This window comes from Hylobates moloch, unplaced genomic scaffold, assembly GCF_009828535.3.
Source record: "Hylobates moloch isolate HMO894 unplaced genomic scaffold, HMol_V3 SCAFFOLD_24, whole genome shotgun sequence".
NCBI classification, from domain to species: Eukaryota; Metazoa; Chordata; class Mammalia; order Primates; family Hylobatidae; genus Hylobates; species Hylobates moloch.
In genome coordinates, this window is record NW_026652299.1 from 9,666,882 (window position 1) to 9,692,537 (window position 25,656).

General features: G+C 34.4%; 1 protein-coding gene across 2 annotated transcripts in view; it reads left to right on the top strand.

The window, feature by feature from the left end:
• LRP1B (LDL receptor related protein 1B) overlaps positions 1-25,656 on the top strand; it is a 1,938,417-nt gene that overhangs the window by 27,519 nt on the left and 1,885,242 nt on the right. The gene's annotated exons all lie outside the window — the stretch shown is intronic.

Sequence of the window (25,656 nt, forward strand, 5' to 3'; positions counted from 1 at the left end):
GTGACTAGTCAGCTTCCTTGGTGACTGCCAAAATCTAATAAACACTTTAAACCCAAAGTGTATCCTTTCACATATCCAAAGATCATAAAGGTTAGAGTTAGGTTTCTTTATTAAGGAAAAAGTGATTATAAGAATGCCCATTGTAAAACTAGGTTCATCACAGAGAGAAAAAAATGATAAACAGTAGCTTTTATATTCAAAGGACAATTGATAGACTTGTATATATACATTGAGTTAACAGTTTGGTCTTATGGGTTCTCAGGGACTAAAGCTAATGCATAATAAGAAAAGAAGTTTATGCAAATATACTAAATTAATTTACACAAATTAATCTCATAATTTGAGTAGTTTGCATGATTATTTTAATCTAGATGAAAATTAAGATTGATAAAATTAAATATGGATAACTTGTTAGCAAAATCCTTCAAATATTAAAATATGTAATATTTAAAATAGCAAAAATATTAATTAACCCTTTGCTTTTTACAAATCTTAAAGTAGTGAGACTTAGCAGGAAAATTCTGCTCACCCAAATACAAAGTCAGCTTCACACTAGAGGTTCATGTTTATCCTTTCTTCATGATTAAGAAAGAAAAATTATATTCATACAGTGATACCTGGAAGACAAAGCCCAGAAATTCAAGGAGTAATTAAAATAGTGCTTAACCAACCACCAAATTATTCTTAGTTATTTTTGTCCACATTAATTATATTTTAAAAGGTAAGACTTTACGCTTTTAAAATGTGAACGTTTAGTTTTTGCTAATATTTTTATTTTGTTATGGTTATGAGTTTTTGCATTATACCTGACTGGACACATAGAATAAATTTAGGGAGACAATTTTTTCATATATGTATGTAAACTATCTGATTCTGTTTTCTAGATCTTCCATGACACAATTTTGTGGCACGAGTGTCATAGCAAAAGATTTGCATTCTAACTTTTATTTTCAGTAGCCAAATTCTGAATCCACATTTTCTTTAAGTAATTTTAAGAATGTAATTACTTTTTTGTTTTTTATTTTATTTTAATTTTTTCACCTTTGCCTCCCAGTGTAATTAATTTTAGATACTTTCAAAATGCTTATATCAGCAGTTTCATTCTTTCCTAGGTTCCTAGGAGATAGGAACCTAGCCCTGACATTTGTCTCCAAGGAATGGCTGCCAGATCTTAAGTGAATTTGTCTGATACAAACTCAAGTTTAATACAAAGAAGTACTCAATAGAGGAATCGTCATGTTTTCTTGTGTGTGTGTGTGTGTGTGTGTGTGTGTGTGTGTGTGTGTGTGTGTCATTTTCAGGCATTTAATGAGGAATTAGAGGAGATTTGTGATTGGGGTACAAACTGGTTCATAACGCATGTGGCTGTAACATGCATAAGGCTGATGTTTTCAGACGCTGCTTTAGACTTTAAAATGCATTTTCAAATACAGTTCAACAGCCAGTAAGTGTTAAAGCACTGCAGAGAGAGACTAGAATTCAGATCTTCCAATGTCTATGTCTTTTGTTTTCTCACTATACTATCATAATGTAGCATCCCAGAGAGACTACATTAATACTTAATAAAATGTAGTGATATGACAATAAAGCACTATCAGAGTTTTATTATTTAACATCTCAGAACTAAAAGAACCATGTAAGTGTTTTCTCTCTCCATACTATCTCAGACCCAATGGGAGGCTACAAGCTTGTTCAAGTAATGGTTTATGTTCTCAGAACATTTTTGGAATTCTTATTTTGGAAAGCCTTCAGAGCCTATGGCATTTTCTATTAAACTTGATACTTTCATATCTTGATTTCTAAAATATAACTCTAATTTTTAAAAATAATCAGAAACCATATAAAGTTAAGATCTCTGAATGAAGTGAGTGATTAGATGAGTCATTTTGGTTTTGACTTTCAAAGTTTGAGCCTGATTTTTTAAGTGATAGGTTGTGTCTAAAGGTAATTCTAGAAGAAACAGTTAAAAATAGTTTTCTTAACAGCATCAATACAATATTAAACTTCCAATCTATGTGTACCTTAAGTAATAGCTTTGTTCGGAGTCTTTAGGACTGTAAGAGTCATCTAGAATCCTATATTATCAGGATATATACATATATGTTTTATATCTGAATATGTCTAACATATGAAAAATATGTCAAACATTTGCTTTGTATCAGAATATACGTAACATATGCAGAGAGATAGACATACTAACATGTCTTATATTCCATTTTTATGAACTGTGGGTGTGGCCAGCTTCAGTCCAAATCATGTAGATCATCTCTGTAACTCACATGTTACCTAAACTTTTCCCAAAACAATAACTTTTTTACTATGTGAATGATTATGAAGTTGCATTTGAGAGTGTTTAATTGCCAACCTACAATGCCGAGGATATCCAGCCTGGCTGTGGTCCGGTTCACCAGAGCAATCACCACTGTTTGAGAATGAATCAGGCTACAGTCCATCCTTTATTCCTTTATGTACAAACTCTGCAGCCTGTTAGCACACTTATTTCTACCTTTCCCCCTAGTTTACTCACAAAAAAGTGCAAGTGGGGAGAGCTCAATCAGGAGAAAAACAATTTTAAAATAATTGTCCCTGTGTGATATGATTTATTTGAGAGAACTCCTCTTTCCCTCTCTTCCTTTCTCTTTCTTTTCCTTGTCCCCTTCCTCCTTCCCTCTCTCCCTTCATCTTTGAGCTCCTCTGTTCTCAAAGCAAAAGGAAGGGGAAATATGTGTGTGGGGGCAAGGAGTCCTTGAAAGAAGAAAGCTAAATTTGAAATAGTTTGAAAACAACCCAGATCAATCTATCAGTTTAATTTGATTATCATCTTAAAGAATCCTTAAAGCAGCTTGGTTATTATCATCAGGATTTCTTCACTGGTTTGAAAGGTGAATTGTTAATGACTCATTTACGGAGGTATGCAGTTTTCTTTTATTTTTCACTTACAATTATCTTCACTTGTTTTAAAATGCAATCTGGCCTCCAAAATGTATTGTAGTCATTCATTATTTCTGTCAATTAAAGTTTCTAAATCACAGAGTTAAAATGAATCATAAATAAGCATTAATTGATTTCAATCACTGAATGCCCACTTCCCAAAGAAATGAATGGGGCAGAATTTACTTTTGAAAATCTGCTTTCCTTGGCAGCTGGAGCACTGGGGCTCAGCAGATGTTAGTTTCTAAAAACTGGTATTCACTTCAGGAACTGACTCTGGATGTTCTCCCCAAGGAATAAAATGTTGACAGAGTGGTGTCAACGCTAATGGATTTTTGACTGCAGTAATGGTAACTTCTTAGAACATTGATGCTCTCCAAGCATTGCAGCATGATGCCTTGGGCCCCCTGATATCTCATGGAGAAGCCATTTACTTATAAACAACAAACGCTACACTTCCTTCCAGGTTTCAAACGTAGATCTAATTTTAGATGGGTAATACAAAACCAAGTATCCTTACATTTAGTGTAAAAAATACAATGCTCTTATCAAGGAAAATGAATGTTTATAAATGTAGAAAACCTCACTTAACAGTCATTGTGGCAACATTTGCGCTGTTTGTGAAATTAAAATCAACAATTTCTTTTATATAAAGATGAAAATGTTATTGTGAACCAGGCTGTATTACAATTGACATCTTTCTAACATTTAGAATCCAGGTTACTATTCCAGGAGGGGTGTTCTAATGAGGTTGTTGCCATAGAAACCTTCCAATCATTGATGTACTTTTTACTATGGGTAATTTAAATGCTATGGGAAATTTAGAATTTTAAAATTATTTAGAAACAGAACAAATTCTGAGGGGTAGTATATTATTCTTTTATCTAAAATAAGGCACTTGAGCAAACTAATTATTTTGAAGATTGAAGAAAGGGGTTTATTAGTACCATTTGTTGTCTAAGCCTAAGAGCGAAGGCCAAGAGAAGAATTTGGTCTGGCAGATGCAATTTGTCAATATAGATACAGTGTTAGAAAATCTAAATGACCATTAGTTCGATTTGGGATTGCAAATACTTAAAACAGCATGGACGATTTTTATATAAAATGGAATAAATAAGCTCCTGAAGGAAATATAGAGAAGGCGGCTTTCTTTTCATAAACTATCAATTAATTTTATCAAATCGGTTTGAAATTTAAGTGGAAAATATTTTATCCTCCAACTCACGTTAATATTGTAATGATAATATCTGTCTGCAGTGTTACATAAAGGACTTTGTATAAAATAGGTTTGTAGCCTTTTGAAAATTTATTGCCTCATGGTCATCATTTTAAACTACTGTTGCAATTAGATTATAAACTCTTTGAAGGTAAAGCCCACTGGGACAGTGGCCACCAAGGGAAGAATGTAGATTGAAATATCTCAGTAAGATCAAAGAATCACGTTTAATTTGGTTTTACACATGCATTGCTGTTGAATAATGAGTTTTCCCAGCATTATAGATGTGACATATGACAGAAGATTAGATGAAGTGTACATTATGTACTGGATATCAACTTGTGCTATTCTCATTTTTATTCTATGTGAATAATGTTTTCAGGCAGAAATGCACCAAGTTATTGCCTGAGAGTTCGTTGCCTGTCCATTTATTGAAGAATCATTGATACTGTCAAGAGTCGATGCTGTATGTGCAGAGGAGAAAAGTGAGTTCTAATTAAGGAACAACTCCTCAAATTAACAAAAGTGAATTATCTAATTTTGAAATTGTGTCTTTTGAAAATGATCAGTAGTATTGCTTAGAAAACATTTCTGCTTTGATTTCTCATTTATCCATGGCTTAGTCCAGTAAGATTTCTCAGAATAACATGAGGCATCAAGTCAATTAAGGTTAACTTAACTTTAAGATTGAATTTACATTTTATCTCAATATGTTATGCATCTATTTATTCTAGCTCTACTTTTCTGAATGATAATAATGTAAAGAGCAATTTTATTTATTTTACTACCTTTGTTCCTGTTACATACAATGAAATCAGACTTCTTAAAATATAGAATTCAGATTTTATTTATTCTATATTTTGTTTTACAATGAAGTCCTAAAATTGAAGATGGGTACACATTTGGGTATTTTTATGGATAGTAAAACATGTTCTCTAATTTGAAAAGGAATAAAGAGCCATTTAAAAAATCTCCGAAGTGGACAGTTTCCAGTAATATCTACTTCTAAGTAATTTCTGAAACTACGGCATAGACTTAGCAATTCAAATATATATTTTTAATGCAACATTACACTTTGAAGTATTGTATACATTTTTGAATATTTATAAATGCATTTATTTTATTTAAAAGCATCAAAAAAGATTAAAGATTCAGTAATGTCTAAATGTATTTGGCACTCTTGATAATGTCCCCCAAAGCACTGGAAATTTTTATTGAAAACATAGTTTCTGGATCCAATCTCAAGCAAATTTCTTTCTTCCTTCACCTTTTAGCAGGTAGCTGTTAGTATGGTGCTGTGCAGTAGAGGAATATGGGCTGAAAAATAACCACACACTCTTCATTTCCTGGCACTATTGGAGGTCTGTAAAAGACAGCTGGATTTTCTCTAGCTTATTCTTATTCTTCAAAATATTAAAAAGTGAGAGAATTTATATAAGAAAGAATATTAGACTTTGATGCTTCATTTTCAGAGGAGACTTGTAAGAAGCAAAAGTGACATCATGTGATTTATTCTTATGACACGATTGTAAAGGGAACAAGACCTATAAAAACTCAATCCGTTGTCGTTACATTATTTACATGTGTGCACTATGTCTTACTTATTCTGAATGCCATATTTAAAAAATGAGTGCTTCAAAATTGGAATATAGACTCTTTATATCGAGCTAGATGCAACTTTAAGCAAGTAACTTCCAACTTCTTAGTCTGATGGTAATTACATGGTTTTAAAATGTACTCTCTTATTTTTATGGTAGCATATTTTTTCAATAGATAGCTCTGTGTATGCTGACATTAAACCATTTTGCTGTCCTTCAAAATACATACTAGCTCACTTAAGTTTTAAAATGTGGAGATCTATTTAGCTGTACATTTCATGTCTTTCAATTGAAAAGCACCAGATATGATTTTCTAAATAATTTTTAAAGTCAAGTAATCTATCTTAAAATTTTAATTGCTAAAAAATTTAATTGCTATCCCAAATAGTACACCAAAGTAAACTGTTGCTTCTTTTTTTGCACATGTATTATATTATAAAATTAAATGCAATGCTTTCTTTATAAATACAAATACATTTAATTTCCTTTCTCATATTTGAAATAGGTCAAGAGCATTTGACTAAAGAATCATGGACCCATATTATTTTAAAAATAAGAAAGAAAGGCTTTACAAGGAAATCCAGTTTTCAATGATTATTGTTTTCACCATATATGTGTGAAGGTTTTCTTATGAAATAGGTAATTTTTGATGCTATGCCTAAAGAATCATCCCTCAAAGTGCTTACATTCTATCAGAGGAGTTGCGAGCACTAGGAATCCCAGTTTCGTACTAGGCAAAATAAATACAGCAGGATTCTTGGTAAACCAGGGTTTTTATTTTTTTTTTGCAATGATAGTTACAGCAAACTGTAGACTGTGATAGTCCAATGGACTGTCTAAATATATAAATAGACACTTATATGGATCAGCGATTATAAAGTCACTCCATCAGATTTTGGAACTAAACATTAAGTACTCATGGTCATGAAGATGTCAACAATAGAAACTGGGGACTTCTAGAGGGGGATAAAGGGAGAGGAGAAAGGGTTAAAAAAGTATTAGGTATTATGCTCAGTACCTGGGTGATGGGGTCATGCATACCCCAAACTTCATCATTATGCAATATACCCAGGTAACAAATGTGCACGTGCACCTTCTGAATCTAAAATACAAGTTTAATAAATAAATAAAATAGAAGTTTACATCTGTTGTCTTTCATGACTTTGTAAGGCCTCTGTGGAATAGGTAACATAGAGCTGACAAACTTATGTGTAAATGAGATTATATAAACATTTAGTTTCATAGCCAATAATTAGACTGAATTTTGTGTTCAAGAACTTTTTGTCCCCATTATAGCAGGAGGCCCGTGGATCATTTATTGGAACAAATAGATTAACCATAAAGGTAAACACCTATAGTTATAATTAATATCACATTGGAAGAATAGAATTTGTAAAAAAAATACAATTTATTTTTGTGGTCATGTGAATAATGAAAGTGACAGCTTTACCTTACTCCTTGGATTAACATGAATGTACTCAGGACATTCTACTTCTGCTTTGGTTTACTTTAAACTCCTTTTCTGCCTTCATCTGTAAAAACGAAGGGATTGTTATCTGGGTAAACACTGTTACTGAGTCTTAGTGTGACTGAGAACAAGGAGGTTGGATTCTTTGATTGGCCCATCAATATCCCACAAAACTGATAAATTTCTCCCTTAATATCATTTATATATCCTCTGCGTAAAACTAAATAAAACAAGTCTGTAGAACTCTGTGAACTTCTGCAAAAGAGGATGTCAGTATAACACAAATGTTATTTATTTGGGTTTAGGAGGAATAAGTCTGGAACACAAAAGATAGTTAAGTGGACTGAGACCTGGCACCCACACTGAATTCCAGTTAATGTCACCTTGGTTTTCACAACTGTTGACATATAGGACTATTCGCCAGGAATTGAATGGAACTACAAACTAATTTCATATTGGATCCTGAGCGATCTTGACATAGTAATGTCTTTTGTTTCTTGGGTTGGATTTTAATCCAAAAATGCTATCCTCAGCAATTTAGCAATAAACCTAGGGGTTTTCTAATCTCCTTGTAAAAATAATCACATTATACATGGTTGAAGATGTAGCATTGCATATATTAAACATGAAATATTAGCATTAGCTAAACTCCTTTCCAATTCAAAAAAATACATGTTGAAGAAGATATTTTCTTACTTCAAAAGGGGAAAATTTGGAACCTGAATAAACTTAGAAGCCACTGGAGTACAGTTTAAGGCCAGAGGTAGTAATTAACTCAGGCCTATATAACCCTATGAGTACTCTCAGAGTATTTAAGTCATTGGTTACATATGACCCATCTGTATGGTCATTTTAGATATTGATTTCTTCTTAAATATAATGAAAACAAATTAAAGGATACACACATACACACATGCACACACTTAGGCTAAATGGTTGTGTATGTAAACTATACCAGATATTTTAAGTACTTAATGATTATTAGGCAACTATAAACTATGGAGTCTACTGAACTACTTACTCCCTTGAAATCAATTTACTTCCAGTAATAGCATATCACAGGTTCTTATTAAGGGACTTTTTAAAACTAGAAGGTGCTAAAGAGTATACTGTAGTATAATACACATTTGGTAACTTATACTCTTGTGCATTGCTTCACATCTTGCTAAAAACATATACACATCCCATTGTGGGTATGTTCTAAAGTATAGGGGTCCATCTGCTGATTAAAAAAAAAAAAGCATTTTTATATGTGCATATCGCATCTATTTTTTGTTGTTCTCTGTGAACAGAAAACTATTTTTTTTATTTTGCTATTTGAAATTTACATCTTCTAACTAACCACAGTACCTAAAGTTTGGCTAATTTGGTTAATTCACATAGATGCTACAAATATTCGTTGTACTTTAGCAGCATTTTGGTATACGCAAGATGGAAGAAACATGGCATCTGGAGAGAATATTTTTCCTCTAGAACTATTTTCTCCTATTTTCAGTTATCGATTCACTTATCCAATTGTAAAATTGTAGCACTGAAAGGAAACTGACTTCAAGTGCTAAGGAAATTTATTACTAAATATTTATTACTAAATATTTGAATATATTTGGTTTCATTTATTATATTTAGTTATATTTAATATATAAGTTAAGATAAAGAGACTGAAACCTAGAGAAGTGAATTATTTTCTAGAACACAGGGTTGTGTCAAAATCAGGACAAAAAGTCATTTTTAAGCTTCATTGTATGTTTTATTAATTCAATTTAACAACCATTTTAGTTTTTACAGCATTTAACTAATAATATTATACCTTAAAATAAGCATGATGTGTGACATATTTTCAATCTACTTTCTATGTTTATAGAACTGATTCTTTTTGCAAGCAGTGCTGTCACTTAACAAATTTGTAACAAGAACCCTTCACTATAGCTATACACCAGTTTAAGTATTTTACAACTGCATGAGGCCAACGGCCCCTCAAAATGCTGAACTTGCATGATCTATTGCCATCTTATACTTTATCTTTGTGGATTCCAAATAAAGCTGGGTTGAACATTAAAGCCAACTTCACACACTAAGTCATAATCAAAAAAACACCAGCCTTACAGCCAAAAGTTATTGAAAAGGAATTTAAATCATTACCTCAGTGCTATAACCTGAATATTTGTGATACCCAGAATCCATACATTTAAATCTAGTCTCCTATATGATAGTGTTAAAAGGTGGGCCTTTGGCAGGTGATTAAGTCATGACAGTGGACCTGTCATAAATGAGATTCGTGCCCTCATAAAAGGGACACAGAAAGCTAGCTGGCCCTTTCCAACATGTGAGGACACAGAAGATGACATCTATGAATTGGAAGATGTCTCTCAGCAGGCAACATCTGCTGGCACCTTGATCTCGGAATTCCCAGCTTCCACGTTGTGAGAAATAAGTTTCTGTTGCTTATAAGCCACCCATTTTATGGCATTGTTGTTATAGCAGTTCAGATAAACTAAGACAGCTGAGTCTCTTGAAAAATTTTCAGAGGAGAGGTGTATTGCATGCACCATATCTTCTTGAAAGCCACTTTTAAATTCCTCCCACACTCTAAGTAGAAATTGATCACTTTCGTCTATGACTGCTCTATAACCTTATCTTTTTTTCTTTTGCTAAACTCCTCAAAATCTTATCTTTAATGCAGCTGTCACACAGGTTTACTCTTTTACACACACCTCTGTGCATCTAAAACCCACACACATGCACACTTTCTTGGAAATCTGGTTTACTCCCTCTGGTGGCTTCTTCTGTGTCCACTGCCCTGCCTTTCTGGTTTCCTAGTACTAGTTCACACATTCAATGGATATGTGATGTGGACTATAAGGAGAGGGGGACATTTTCACTACTATATTTTATCTTGCCTATAACGTTTATTCCCTTTGCCTTTTTCAAGAGAACGTGGTGATCTTAAAATAGAAAGGAGCTAACTCTCCATTCCTTGCACCCCACGTGTTATATCAAAGTGAGATAAAGGTTAATTTTTTGTGGCAGCTTATATAAAACATTATTTCACACATTTTGTGGTCAGTAAAAGCAATGCTGCTCTCAAGGAACATAAGAAACAGCTAACTAGGAATTGGGGGAAGGCGGGAAGGAAAAATTGGCCTTGTTCTCAGGAAATTCATAGTTCACTAGGAAAGTTAAAATGGATAATATAATTCTACACAATGTTAGTTTTAATTACTGTAGAAAAATGTAGACATGACGACAACATGGAGAAAGACTTCAAAGCAATCGTCACTTTCGGTGATGAAAAAAACTGAATTATGCCTTATAGAATGTGAAAGTACAGGACAGGAGACTTTGGAGGTACTGAAAAAAGGACAGCACAGATTTGTAGATGGGAAATCACACAGGGTCTATGTACATGGGCTTTACTCCTCTATGTGATTTTGGTGTTCTTAGGCTGTGGATGGTATATTTCAGGACCGTTATTTTGTTACACATATTTTAAAGAAAAATGTGGAAAACTTATGACGATGATTTTGCGGAAAAATAATTTAAATCCAGAGATTCACAAGCAAAACTGAAAATAGAATTACTCAGATTAGAAATTGTGGTTAATATATATTTTAGTGGAAAACTTAATCAGATTTTACCATCTCATATAAACAGAACTCTGTATACACAGAGTGTTTTTCACTGAACTATTATTTTCCTACCATTAAAACCTATGTAATATGTAGTAAGACTCCCATACAAAAAAACACACAAATCTCCTTTCAAATTTACTCCAACTCCCAGATGGATCAGATCGCAATACTTTCAATCCACTTGTACATTGTTCCCACTGCTGTACTTGACAGCATTGGACTTTTTCTTCTTGTGTCTGTTTCTACCATATCTATTAATTTTAAAAAGCAATTTCCTTATGAGCTATTTTTTCCACAAAGTTATGGACCTTGAGGGCAATGTTCAGAAATGTTCTTGAGGAATTATCATGAAGTAGTCACATCAACAAATGACCACTGTACATAATATAAATGAAAATACTAATATGCCAAAAAAAATCCAAAAACTAGCAATTTTTTTAAAAATGTAGGCTAAGTTACCTGGCAGAAAGTATATATTTTTAAACAAACAATTTCTAAGAATTTATTGAATTACAACCAATTTACTGGGTACTTCCTCTGAACTAAGAAACCCAAATATTAGACGCGTGTAACAGGAAACCCTATTTGCCATGCCATAAGCAAAGAAAAAATATTAAGTTATCATATAAAACAAGATACCTGGATGAAATCGGCGTGGAGATGGCACAGGGGTTCTGTGGTGACCCACAATCATTCTGTTTGCTTGCTCTGCCGTTATCAATGAATTAGTGTTAGTCCTCTTGTTTTCCACCCGCTGGCAGCAAGATGGTTGTCATAGATTTAGATAGCTTCTCTACTCAAAGTAGAAAAAAGGAAAGAAGGGATGCCAGAAGGAAATTGCCTAGGGTAGCTCTCTCCTTTTATTATGGAAGGAAAAATTTCTAGAAACCTTTCAACAATTTTATGCTAATATTCCATTGATCAAAATTGGGTCACATGCTCATCCCTAGCTGCAAGAGAGGCTAAAAAGAGAATTTCTGGAAAGGGTGAGTATGCTAGTCATGACTTTCTTAGACCAATTGTGATACATCTTTTGGGCTTAACTCATTGTCTTCCTGAACAAAGACAGAGTTTTATTTTGAAGAAAAAAGTGTCTATGGCGAGTATTAGTGGCATGCTGTAGGGGCAAGGAATTAACTAATAGTGTTTTTCACATATAGAAAGAAATCTAGCCATCTTCTTATAGTTAACAATTGCATATTTGGATCCTGATTTCACTCACATCTTTATACTCAAATCCAAATGTTCTTTCCATAATACCTAAGCAGTTTTGAAGGAGAGCTTGGAAGTTTTTCTCCAGGTTTTAGCTACTTCTAAGAAGTATAATTTTCAGCTCTTAGTTACCTTCCAAAGTTAAAAAAAAAAAGTCAATTTTATTTTTTATTATATGAGACATACAGAGAAGTCCAGATTCAAAGGAATCACTAACAGCACCTATCACATCACAAAATGATGACGGAGTATTTTCCAATCTCAGTCTCATGGTTTTCTTTAAACACTTCAGCTGCAGCATGTAAATACTTTTGCCAAAGTCTAAAAAACGAGTTTGCCTCTGAAAATAGAAGTTGTAGATAAATATGAAATATTTATACTTCATTTTAAAGATGAGCAGTCTTCTTACTCAGTTCTTTGCTTAAAGAACAGGTAATTACAGAAGTTTCTCTAAGTAATTCAGGCAGATTTTATCTGCTTAGTGATCAATCAAAAAAATCGTTAGTTTCTCTCAAAACCAATGAGAGAAATTTTCAAAGAAATCCATATGGAATTTATGGCCTTCTGTACAAAGTTATTGCAATCATATATTTTCTTTAAGGAAGACCAGTTGCAGTAGAACAAATTATTATTTTAAATTAAAAATTGTATTTTTAATGAATTAACATTTAGCATATCCTGATATTTCTTTAGCTTCTAATATTAGTGCATTTTGCACGTAACTGAACTATAGTAATAGCCTAGAAACTATACATCCATTTGAAATTCTGGAAAGGTAAAATTTTTAGAAGATGAAATTTCCCCTGGAGGCTAAGAGTAAGTTAGGAACAGGAATTCCAGGTGGATAGTACTTTGTATTGCTAGCTCATTTTTCATTCTGTCAACTTGCATATTCTTGTTTCATAGTTTCATATGATTCACATAAATAATTCACACACTTAGTTCAAAATGTGGAAATAATTGGTGAGAGATTATTTGGAGTATTTTTGTTTCCAACATTGTATACATCTGTAAATTAAAGTCTGGAATATTTTTTAAAACGTTGGGTTCTCATTATCTTTCCTGTGTATAATTATTTTCATCTCTGTACCCACAATGTTTGTATGATTTACAGCTGCAATATAATTGTGATAGAGAAGAGAGAGTACTGGGGTTGAGATGGAGAAGTCTTTTTCATCTCTAAAATGGTAGTGCAAATAGCTAAATTACAAGGTTGTTACGAGAGATATAACATAGGTGAAGAGTATGTATCTGATCCTCATATAAACTTGAAATTTGGATATTATCATTATTGTTTGCTGGTGATAAAACCAAGCCTCATAATTATGTTTATAAATATTACATATGAATAATAACCTCTCAAAGGCATTTGAAATTATATTTTCAACTTTGCTCCATTTCTTATAAAGACTAATATTTTTAATGAGTGAGTGGCTGATAAAATCATGCTGTAATGCTTTTAATATAATATGAAAAGAGAAATTGTTAAAATGTACATATTTTATCATTATCCACAGAGATGCAAAACACATCTGACACTTTACTTTTTTTCTGACAGCAACTCACAAATAAACATTTTTGGATATATGATGAAGCTACTCATGTGATATGCAATCAAAGCATACCTGCCTAGGAGAGATAAAACCAAAAATGGATAATATCAAAAGCCAGATGATAAAAGAAAACCCTCTTCTCATCAAGAATATATCAAAATATATTCTTAAACATATTATGAGCTCTTAACTAGGCTTAAACTTTGCAATTTTCATTATTCCAGTTAAATTTAAATTTATGGTTTCTTAATCAGATTAACATGTCACAATCCTTCTTAAGTATCTTCATTGCCTCCCTACTTTCTAAAGAGTGGCAATTAATCTCCTGCTATTGCATTTAAGATGCATGATAACTAGCCCTCAACCTACCATTCCTTGTCCAGTCTCAGATCACACTTGTCCATGAATGGGATGCGTCTTTGACAGGATGCCCTTCTTCTTTCCCTCAAAGTGTTTTAAATGTAAGACCTGGCCTGTTTGTGTTTGTTCTGTGCCTGAAGCTTGAGATACTTTTTTCCCCACATACTAATTTTTCAAAATCCATCAGAACATGGTGATATTTTCCAAGAAGACTTTTCCAAGCCTTCTAAATTTAATCATCTTTTGCTTCTCTTCAGTTGCAACACATTTTGGTCTGTGCACCTTATTCTTCTTTATATCTTATAGTTATGTTTGTCTTATGCATAAGTTTACAAATACTTTGAGGGTAGCCCATGTTTTATAATTTTCTGTGTGTTCTACAGTATCTATCAAAGGATATTGTAGATTCTTAATAATAGTTGCAGAAAAAAACTAAAATTAATATTGATTGAATAACTATCATTTAGGTCTTCCTGGCTCCATATGTCCCTTCAAAAGAATGTAAGCTCCATGAATTTAATAGCTTTTATCTGCTTTGCTTATTAATGTATTTCCAGTGCCTAGAAGAGTGTCTGGAACATAGAAGGCCCTCAAAATTTGTTGGCAAAAATAATGCATTTATGTATATAAGTCAGTAACTTTTTTTTTTTCTTTTTTTTGAGACGGAGTGTTGCTCTGTCACCCAGGCTGGAGTGCAGTGGCGCGATCTCGGCTCACTGCAAGCTCTGCCTCCCAGGTTCACACCATTCTCCTGCCTCAGCCTCTCGAGTAGCTGGGACTACAGGTGCCCACCACCACGCCCGGCTAATTTTTTGTATTTTTAGTAGAGACAGGGTTTCACTGTGTTGGCCAGGATGGTCTCGATCTCCTGACCTCGTGATCCTCCTGCCTCAGCCTCCCAAAGGGCTGGGATTACAGGCGTGAGCCACCGCACCCGGCCGTAAGTCAGTAACTATTGAACAAATATGCTACTTGGACTGTTTCATTAAACACTGATATTTTAATAATGTTAACAACGCATTATTGTTGAAAGGCTAGTTTGATCACCCGTGACTAGCTTTTTTGTAGGCGAAGGTATCCTGATATGGAAGAATATTAGAATAACTGACGGCTAAGGTATTGTCTAAATCTAAGCATGAATGAGTATTATCCAATTATATTTCACATTAACTAGTAGAGTTTTCACTCACTATGGCTTATATTAATCATATAATTATTCTAATTTCTCATGTACTATTTACAATGCAAAATTCAACACTGGTTACGCAATATACTAAAACCAACTAATAGTGTTCAGATTAAATGTAGCTGGGAAAATTTATTTAGGACTGATTGCTGAGAACGAAATAACTATTTAATGTAATTATGTTTTCATGAATCATAGTTAATGTAGGGACCCTATCCTTATCTTCTAAATATCAAGCAGAATAACTGATATCCTTTATGCAAAATTTAAAAATGAACATGGGTGAATCTTGCTCTATGAAGTAGTTATTTTTCAATGGAAGCAGATATATAGATATAAAATGTTTCAATTATATTAAAATTTAAGTGTCAGATTCAAAGAAAACCTGTAGTGAATCCTTTGGTGATTCACTTTTGACACATAAATAATTGCTTACCTAATTTGCATGCTCTGTACGTTTTGATGTTTGTGTATTTAAATATATTTATACACATGTATTCTTTAGATAGGATAAAAAATATATTAATGTCAGAGTATTTAATTTTGAAACTACTTTAGTTGGTAAAAGGTCATCTCAAGCAGGAAGAGATAGTGTTCTTTTAAAGTACAGCTTGCTATCTATGTGCAAATTGAGCTTATCTCTTGCCTGAAACAGAATTATCTGTTCTTAGGCTTAAGAAAAGCTGCTATATTCAGTACAGTGGTATTTACAAAAGATCTAGCTTGGTAGACACTTTCTCTTTCTCTGTGGTTCCTTGTCTTTGTTAGGCAGAAATGAATTACATGGTATTATTCCTAATTTGCTGAAAAAGGGCAATATTTTACTAATGAAATGAAAATGGTTGCTGGAATATGCTTACATATTAATAAGTGGCAGAGACTCAGAGGGAGAAAACTCCCTCTGAGTTTTGTTCTTACAATTTCTCTTTGGATGTCCATACTGAAATAGCTTGCCTTTTTGTTGTAATTCATGGAAATAATCCTGAATACTCTATTTACATCCCCTTTGAAAATTACTGCCAAAGTAAGACATGTCAAGCCTGCAAAATCCTTGATATATATGAAGCTCAGATCAAATACAGGGTAGTTTACTGAAAATAACATAGAAAGGAAGATTATTTGAATACTCTTCTCCCTCCTAGGCTGACATTTCTTTTTCTCCACCCCAAATCCATGAGAAGACAGTGTCTGGGATAATGGGAAAATTATTATACACTCCCATAATCACTGGGGGATAACATTCCAAAAAGTAGAAACCTAAATTAGAAAACGACTCCTTATTACTCTCTCATTCTCTACTATATTTGTTGAAATGAGATAGCTGTTATTAGCCAACAAGGAAACTGACTTTTATCATCAGCTAATGAGAGGTCAACACTCTCCTGCAATGTGAAAAATCACAGAAGGACTAATTAATCAGATTAGGCAAAAGGGAAGGGCAAAGATGGAAAAAAAATATTTCACAGAGGCAGAAAAGAAAATATAAAGTGGAGTTAAGGAACATTGCTTTCTTGATGACAATGAGATTTTTAATTTTCCTACCTAACTATGATACAGTATTCAATCTTTTTGACTACTATCTAGGAAGTAGGATTGACAGATAATATACAGGACACTCAGTTAACTTTGAATTTTAAATAAACAAATACTTTTTTAAAAATATAAAATCCAAATTTATCAGAGAGCCTTGTATTTTCAATTCCCAAGTCCAGCAAAGCTACCTGGAGACTGGAGACAAGTTGTGTTGTGTTGTTGTTGTTGTTGTTGTTGTTGTTGTTGTTGTTGTTGTTGTTTTGAGATGGAGTCTTGCTCTGTCGCCAGGCTGGAGTGCAGTGGCGCGACTTCGGCTCACTGCGACCTCTGCCTCCCGCCCCCGGGGTTCAAACGATTCTCCTGCCTCAGCCTCCACGGTAGCTGGGACCACAGGTGCCCGCCACCACGCCCAGATAATTTTTGCATTTGTAGTACAAACGGGGTTTCACCATGTTGGCCAGGATGGTCTCTATCTCTGGACCTCGTGATCCGCCCACCTCGGCCTGCCAAAGTGCTGGGATTACAGGAGTGAGCCGTTTTTTAAGAGACTAACTGCTAGAAATGTTTTCCTGTCCAACACCACAGCCAAGGAAAAAATGCCCATAGAGGATCCATTTCTAAGGATGCTAAGTAGGTTCATTTCTAAGGACTAACATGCCTCTTTTTAAGGTATGTTATGTGAAAAGGTGGACTAATAGCAACACATTTTCGCCCTTGGAAAATGACACATTTTCACTCTCGCTGAGATAGTTCTAGATACACCAAGTACCTTGTTAGTTATATCAGGAATCCTACTTTAATGCAACTTTTTATTTCTTTAGCACTGAAACCACGAGTAGTAGGTTAAAGAGTAATTAATAGTATCCCCGTGTAGTAAGTTAAAGAGTAATTAACACTATAGACAGTAACGGAGAATGAGCAGGATACACTGAGAGGTGGCTCAAACAAGTGGCTTTAGATATATATGCCCAGAGCTCCAGAGGAGAGTGGGATAGTTCAGTGACTTCAGCGCTATCCTGGATAAGCGTCCAATCACAATTCACCTTTCATATATGCATAGTATTATATTTACATAGTCAAACCACACCCAGATACAACTTGAGGGATTGAAGACATGAGTTAAATGAGTTATAAAAGCTCAGTTAAACTGGGCATTGCATAGCCCACATATAATCTCAAAGCATATAGGCAACCTGTTTCTCTCATACACACACACGAAGATGGACACTTCTATTGGATACCGTTTTAAATAAGAAAAAGTATAAATAATAAGACATAATAATGGAAATATGTAAATTCATAGTATAAGACAGAGAAAATGAAATATATTCAATTCGTGCCTTAAGTTTGTATATAATAATCTTCATGTATGGGAAAAATACTTAGTTAACATTTTTCTTTAGTATCTAACTCAGGTACTCAGCAAATGATTATTGATTGAATGAATAGATAGATCTTCTACCTTCAATGAGTTCAGAGTCCGGTAGAGATGATAGATATAGAAAGTAAACAAATAGTACAGTATTACGTGGTGTCATGACAGAGATTGTTATCTCACATGTTAATATGGGAGATGTTAGAAGATGCAGATAATCCATCTATTTGAGGAGCCAGCAAGACATCCTGAGAAGGTTGAACTTTGGCTTCAGTGGATTTTTCCGAGAAAAACTAGGTGAAGAGATGGGGAGGATGTAGAGAGAGCGTTTATAGGCACAGGCTGGATGTGAGAAGAAACCCTCTGAATACTGGGAGCTTCAATGAAGTAAATATTTCTAAGGTGTAAATTTTAATGTGGAGTGGACACAAATCAAAGCTGAAAAGTTTCAGGGCCTCATTTTACAACAGATTAAAGAGCTTGGACTTTATAAACCTCTAGGAACCATTGACAGGTTTTAAGCAGGGCCTAAAAAGGTCAGATATGCACTCTAGGCAGAACGTTTTGCCAATTATATGGAGGATGGATCAGAGAGGGGCAAAATCACAGGCGAAGGGACCAGTTAGGTAACTATTACAGTAATCCCAGGATAAATGATAAGGACGGAGACGTTATTGATAAAAGTAGTTGGATAAGGGGGTTTGGGGAGTGAGGAGTTCAGGTTGAAGAAATATTGCAGATGTAAAATTAATAGGACTTGGTGATTGGTTAGACTCAGGAATGAGGAATGCAGAAATGCCTGGCAGCAAGTTGGAGACGTGGGTGTGAAAATTTGAGAAGTCTAAGTTGGAACAAATGAACTAAGATTCATCAACTCAGAGGTGAAATCTTGAGAGTGTATGAGATCTTCTTGAAGAGTGTGAATAAGAGTGGAGACCTAGCAAGAAAATGAAAGTCTAGAGAATGTCAAAATTGAAGGTTCAGATTGGAGAAGAAGAGGAGGAAGTATTGATCAGAGAGGATAGAGGGGAAACAGGGCAGCGTGAATCATGAAAAAGAAGAGCAAGGCTGGGCATGGGGGCTCACGCCTTTAAGCCCAACATTTTGGGAGGCCAAGGTGGGCGGATCACCTAAGGTCAGGAGTTCAAGGCCAGCCTGGCCAACATGGCGAAACCCTGTCTCTACTAAAAATACAAAAACTTAGCCAGGCATGGTGGCAACACACCTGTAGTCCCAGTTACTCGGGAGGCAGAGGCACAAGAATCACTTGAATCCAGGAGGCGGAGGTTGCAGTGAGCCGAGATCGCACCACTGCACTCCAGCCTGGGAGACAGAATGAGACTCCATCTCAAAAAAAAAGGCGTAGAGAAAATAGAGATGAGAATAATAATGGCAAATATAAAATACAGCTCAGAAGTTCAGAAGATTCATCCATATAGTTTTCACAATATCTTTATAATACGTAACTCAACATAGTTTCATTGAATTTGCTTGTTTGTGTTTGCAGAACAGATTTAAATTGGAAGGTGATTACTACAGACCTGTCATGACATTTGATAAAGATTTTTTGCACCATTTAATGTACAGTCTAGCAAAACTTCCTAATGAAATGATTAGAATTTAAATGACACCTGCTTTAAAACATTTTTCATACCGCATATATTTGTAGGATAGTTTATTCAAGTTCCTTGCTCTATCAAGAAATTAATTACAGTTTAGAAGAACTAAATATATGCTATAGCTCCATCTAAATTCCCCAAGAGAGAAATTATATTCTATCAAGCATAAAATACATATCTGAATATTATCTGTTTACACATACTTACATGATAAACTCTAAGAGCCTTTTCAGAGGCATTATGGGATGTTTATTAAGCACAATAAAACATTCTGCATTCCTCCAAAAGAAGATACCTCTTTCTGATTCCTGACTTTAACAACTTCATTATAGAGGCTGCACACTGAAGGACCAATAAGTGAGAAGAAGGGAAATTAATTGGAAATAAGCTGAGGAAAAATCAGGAAAGCTGCATATGAGGAAGGGCCAGGAAAACCAATGGACTAGTGCCACATGATCATAGGGTTGGAAGTAGTGAGATGAACAGAGAAGATGGAACTCAATGTTTTTCTTTAGACACATAAACTCCTTGGTCATTTGTGCCCCCAGAAACTTCTTGCTGGACGTCTCGTTCCTTTGGGTTGTGTTTACCATTATGCCGCACGGGCCTATGAATCTCTACCTTTAGCCAGTCTTTCTTTACCTTTTGTAATTTCTCTATCATTTACTGTCACCTCATCACCCCAAAAGTTTTCCTCTGAGAATCTGCAGATTCTTGATATTTATCTCTACATAGAAATTTAGAATTCCTTGTTAAAACACTCTTCTTATCTTGCAGAGATAACAATTGTGGGGAAGAACAAGACATCTCATGTCCTCATCCTGGCCACAAAAAAAAGCCCATCCAAAAGTTTTAAAAGATGGAATAGTGTCTTCTCCCATACATATTAGATAAAACACCCTAAAGATTTTTATTTTGGGCATACATGATATTATTCCTGTTATTACATATTTTATTTTTTTAACAAAACCATGATTTTGGTTCTTTGCATTTTATATCTTTCACAACCTGACTATTCGGTTTAATATAAGGAAAAGCTTGTCTTTCTGGTGTTACAGGCCTGATGCTCAGGCTCCTGTGTCCCTCAGCAGCTGCTCTTAACAACTATACTCCAAGGATACAGCTGTTCCGGGTGCGCCACCTGGGACACGAGTCAGCAGCACTGGCTTTCTTTCCCAGCAAGAAATCAGCCCGTGTGGCTGCTCACTGCCATCGTAGGGCTGGACTTGGATCCCCAGGGTTTGCATTTGGTGAATCATGCCACTAAATGCCTATTGCTTCTTAAAAATCAGAATTCTCTCCTCAATGATAATACTTGCTATAATATTTGGTGGTCTTTTCTAATAGTTACCTTCCATATGAGAAAAAAAAAAGCCAAAGTAATTCTTTTTAAGTTTGATTCATCTTGCCTGTGTTTGTTAGGGTGGAGTTGAGTCCAAATGTGAGAAAATGTATCACATATTGGCATATGGGAAGTAATTCAGGCATTCTTGATGTAGTAGAGAAATTTTAGTACTAATAATCTCATTTATTTTCTTCAGCATTTCTTGAAAAGTGCTTATTGACTGTGGGCTATATGGAAACCTAAACTCTCAGACTTTGTACTTCCAAATTATAATATTATTTCAAGTGGTGGAAACAAGTTTATTTAAACCAGATGAGCATCAGCATTTGATGACTTATGGACAAAATGCTGTAACTCTGTAGCCAAATCTGCCTAAGTCTGAAATCTAGTTCTACCACTTACTAGCTGCACCATCTTGGGCAAGTTACTTAACCTTTTCCAGGTCCCACTTTTTACCGTCTGTAAAATAGGGCTAATAATATTACCAACTCACAAAATAGTTATAAGGATTAAGTGGGTGGAGAGTTTCAAAAACCCCATGCTTACAAGAAGCTCTACAAAAATATGCCAAATCAAATAAAAATAGCTGGGCATGGTGGTGTATACCTACAGTCCCACCTACTCAGGATGCTGAAGCAGGAGGATCACTTGAGCCCAGGAATTTGAGACCAGCCTGGACAACATAGCGAGAACCAGTCCCTAAAATAATAAATACATAAATAAATAAAATAGGTCATAGTCTGTTATTGTTAACCTCAAATTTAAATTGAACTAATATCTAAGTGTTCTCTAATTCTCCTTCTCAAGGTAGAGTTTATTGTTCTCTCCTTTGTGTTTCATCCACGCCTCTTTCCTACTTCCTTTCTGGTTGCTGTCACACAGTGAATGGCTTAATGTGTATACATGATTGATTCTCGAAGTGGGCTATAAAATCTTTGAGAGCACAAGGTATGTTGTGATCACATTTTATCTCCAACAAGTGGAAGCATCCTGGTACAATGTGGGTCAATAATAAAGTTTTATATTGATTAGAAAAGAAACCCCTTCATTTCTAAATTATTGTTTATATTACATTACTGGTTTATTCCTCAAGTATTTCACAAAATATTTTTCCCCCATCTTAAGGTTTCCTTGTTCTTATTTCTTCTTGTATCCTCATTTCTCAGGCCTTATTGAATACCTCTCTAAAAATAAAGCTTTGTAACTCATTTTATTTCCATTCAACTTTATTTATTACTTCTCTTTAACTCCATACTTCACGAATTTGGGCAATATTGAAGTCAAGAAATTGAAGGAAGGAAAGAGTGCATAGATTTATTATTTTCCCAGTTAGAGGGAAAGCCATGTTTTCAAACTTTGGATCCAGCATTCTCCCATCAAGCCTTCTTTTTTCCGTTCTCTTCTGAAATCCCTACTGGAAGTAGCCATTTGAGAACTATTTCTACAGAACTCTAAGCTAGGAAAGGCACTAGCAGTAAGCTCAAAAATGATAAAATTTTAAGTATAATATACATTAGGTTTGAACAAGGAAAGCCTCGTTGTTTTACCTGTGGTAAGTGTAGTATCCAGGAGTTGCAGGTGGGTAAAGTCAGACCCAGAAGGAGCAGGAGAGGAGGTGGAGTCAATCTCCCACCAAAAATATAGAATTCTGAACAATACATTATCAGGCATGTTTTTCATGAATCTGATCATTCAAAGGTAGAAAGGAAATTGCTATTGTAGAGGAAACACTTGAAGCATTAGAGGTGAGTGATTGCTTTTATTATGTTGGGCTGAATTATTTCAACACCTTTAATTTAACTTCAAAAACAGATTTTTTTTATTTTTATTTTTTACAAACTCAACCCTTGTGTTGCTTCCATTTCTTAATGCTGAATGGTAACAAAGTGATTAAAGACAAGGACTGAAATGTGAATAAAAATCCCTTTAAAAACCCCACAATTTCCACTAAGTTTCCATAGAAACACAGAAAACCATGACCCTAAGACTCAGCCATCTTTTCTTTTCTATTGGATCATTTATTGTGAACTTACGTGTTCCCAAACACACTTGAACACACTCAGAAGAGGCTATTCACTTAGTAGCACCTTTTATTTCCAAAAATGAGAGGAGAGATTTAACACTGTAGTTAAAACCATAACTATAATCTGGAAGACATGTAGCAGCAGTTTTCCCAGAACTAGTCTTTATTTGACACCCGTGGGGATGCAATTGTGAATTTTATGTCTTGATGTTCTTTATGGTTTTTTTTTTTTTTCGACCACTCATAATAAAGTTAAGCCCAACATGGCTTTGTACAAAATGTTAACAATAATCCAAAATCTTTTCAATGTTTGTAAGCAAATCAAAATTAATATGGGAAGGAAAGGAATCAAACTGAAACTGATTTCTTAGTGCCCTGATACTCCTTAATTCTGATTATCCTTTATAGACAGGATAGCTGATTATTTCACGTGCTTGTTGAAAACCTGTTAGTTCAGAGCTATGCTGTGTAAAATGCAAATTAAAACAAAGATATCTGCTTATAACATGTATTTTAAGAAAGAGGCTGGGTGCAGTGGCTCACGCTTGTAATCCTAGCACTTTGGGAGGCCGAGTTGAGTGGATTACCTGAGGTCAGGAGTTCGAGAACAGCCTGGGCAACATGGTGAAACCACATCTCTTCTAAAAATACAAAAATTAGCCAGGCATGTTGGCGCATGCCTGTAATCTCAGCTACTCAGGAGGCTGAGGCATGAGAATCACTTGAACACCCGGGAGGCAGCAGTTGCAGTGAGCCAAGATAGCGCCACTGCGCTCCAACCTGGGGGACACAGTGAGAATTCATCTCAGAAAAAAATAAAAAAAAAAGAAGAACGAATGAACGAAAGAAAGAAAGAAAGAGAGAAAAAGAAAGAAAGAGAGAGAAAGAAAGAAAATATTGGATGTACGAAAAATCACATTTTGAATACTTGGCTAAGATTTCCAAACCTGAGCACTTAGTTGAAATTTGAGATTTCAAGATAAAGAGATTGTTCCTTATTAGTAAATTATGTTTCCAACATATATTTAAGTATTTAGATATTTCCATTACATAATGCTATTGAGAAAAATCTCAAAGTGGCAAAATAGCTCAACACACACAAATAATTATTATATCCATAAAGTGCTTGTACCTGTGAAAAAATTATGTTCCTATATGGTTCATGTAAAAATTGTCTGTCTCAAATACCATCAATGGTGTGCTGAGGTCTAATAATTTACTCCATTTTCAGGGCTATATAATCTAGCATCCAGTGGTAATTTCTATTTTGCAAAAATTAATTAAATGGACATTAAATGTAATGGCATTTCAACTTTGAATCATGTTAAAATATTTTCATGTTTGGTGGAATTTGTGAATTAAATTGGAATTAGATCAATCAGTAGCTATAAGGTATTTTTGAAAAGCGTTACAACTGATTTAAGGCTAGAACTATTTACTAAATAGATTATAAGCCATATAGAATATTTGCTCTACTATATATGAGACTACAGCATCTAGATTACAACTACATAGATACTGCTTTATAGGCACTATACATTTATACTACTTATTATATGTGCTATCTAGATTACCAAAAAAACTCTATTATTACATTCCTATTATATGTTACACATGGTGCTGTAGTTATACAAAACAGTAGATTCCTAAAGAAATGTCTAGAAAACTGAAAGTAAATAATGTTTTTTAAAGGGTAATAGGAATAGAGCTTAGACTCTACTATTTGTTAATATTACTCTAAAGGTTTTCTCAATGTAAGCAATAGCCCTGTCTCATAGATAGTTTTACCCACTGTACAGGGAAGGAAACTGAGGAAGAGAGAGGATACATTAATTCAATAGCATTAAATAGTTATTAAGTGCCAAGCCCAAATCTTAAACTCGAATTTTCTGACCTCAGATCTAATACAGATGATCCTATCAACAGCATACCGTACGATTGATCGATGGAAAGAAAAACTATTGTGGTCGCCAACTGTTAGGAAAGACTAAATTGAATATATTTGACATGAAATGAGGTTTGAAGAATAGCTAGGCTCTCTGAAGCAAGGGAAGGAGGATATCTTGGGTAAGAATTATAGCATAAGAAAAGGCAAGAAAATGTCTAACCATGAAATGGATGGGTAAGACTTTTTGGTTGTCATGCAGTTTTCCCAAACAGAGGAGGTCGAGAAAATGTACATTTCAATCAGTTTGTAGAGAGCCCCAAGCACCACATTAAAACTGTAATGAATCTGATGTATGCATATTATGTGGCAGATATGCGCAGCAAGAGATAGCGAACAAAGTGCGGGGTATGTTTTGATTACATGTTGTGAAAATAAAGAATGGTTAGCAGGTGGGAACTCTAGCAGAGGAGAAAAAGTGGTGTTTCAGGCCACAGTGAACATTGTATGCATTTCTGGGTGATTTTCCATTCAAAGTGTTACTCAAAACAGTAGATAATTATGTTATTTAAATATTCGAGTAATATGGTTCTGTAAAGGGGCTTTGGGCAAACATATTTTAGTTTCACCATTAAACTAATTCACTTTTTCTAGAATCTATGACCTACCATCAGCAACAGAGCATTTCTGAGGCCTTCTGGGCAAATGTAATAGACTAGAGAT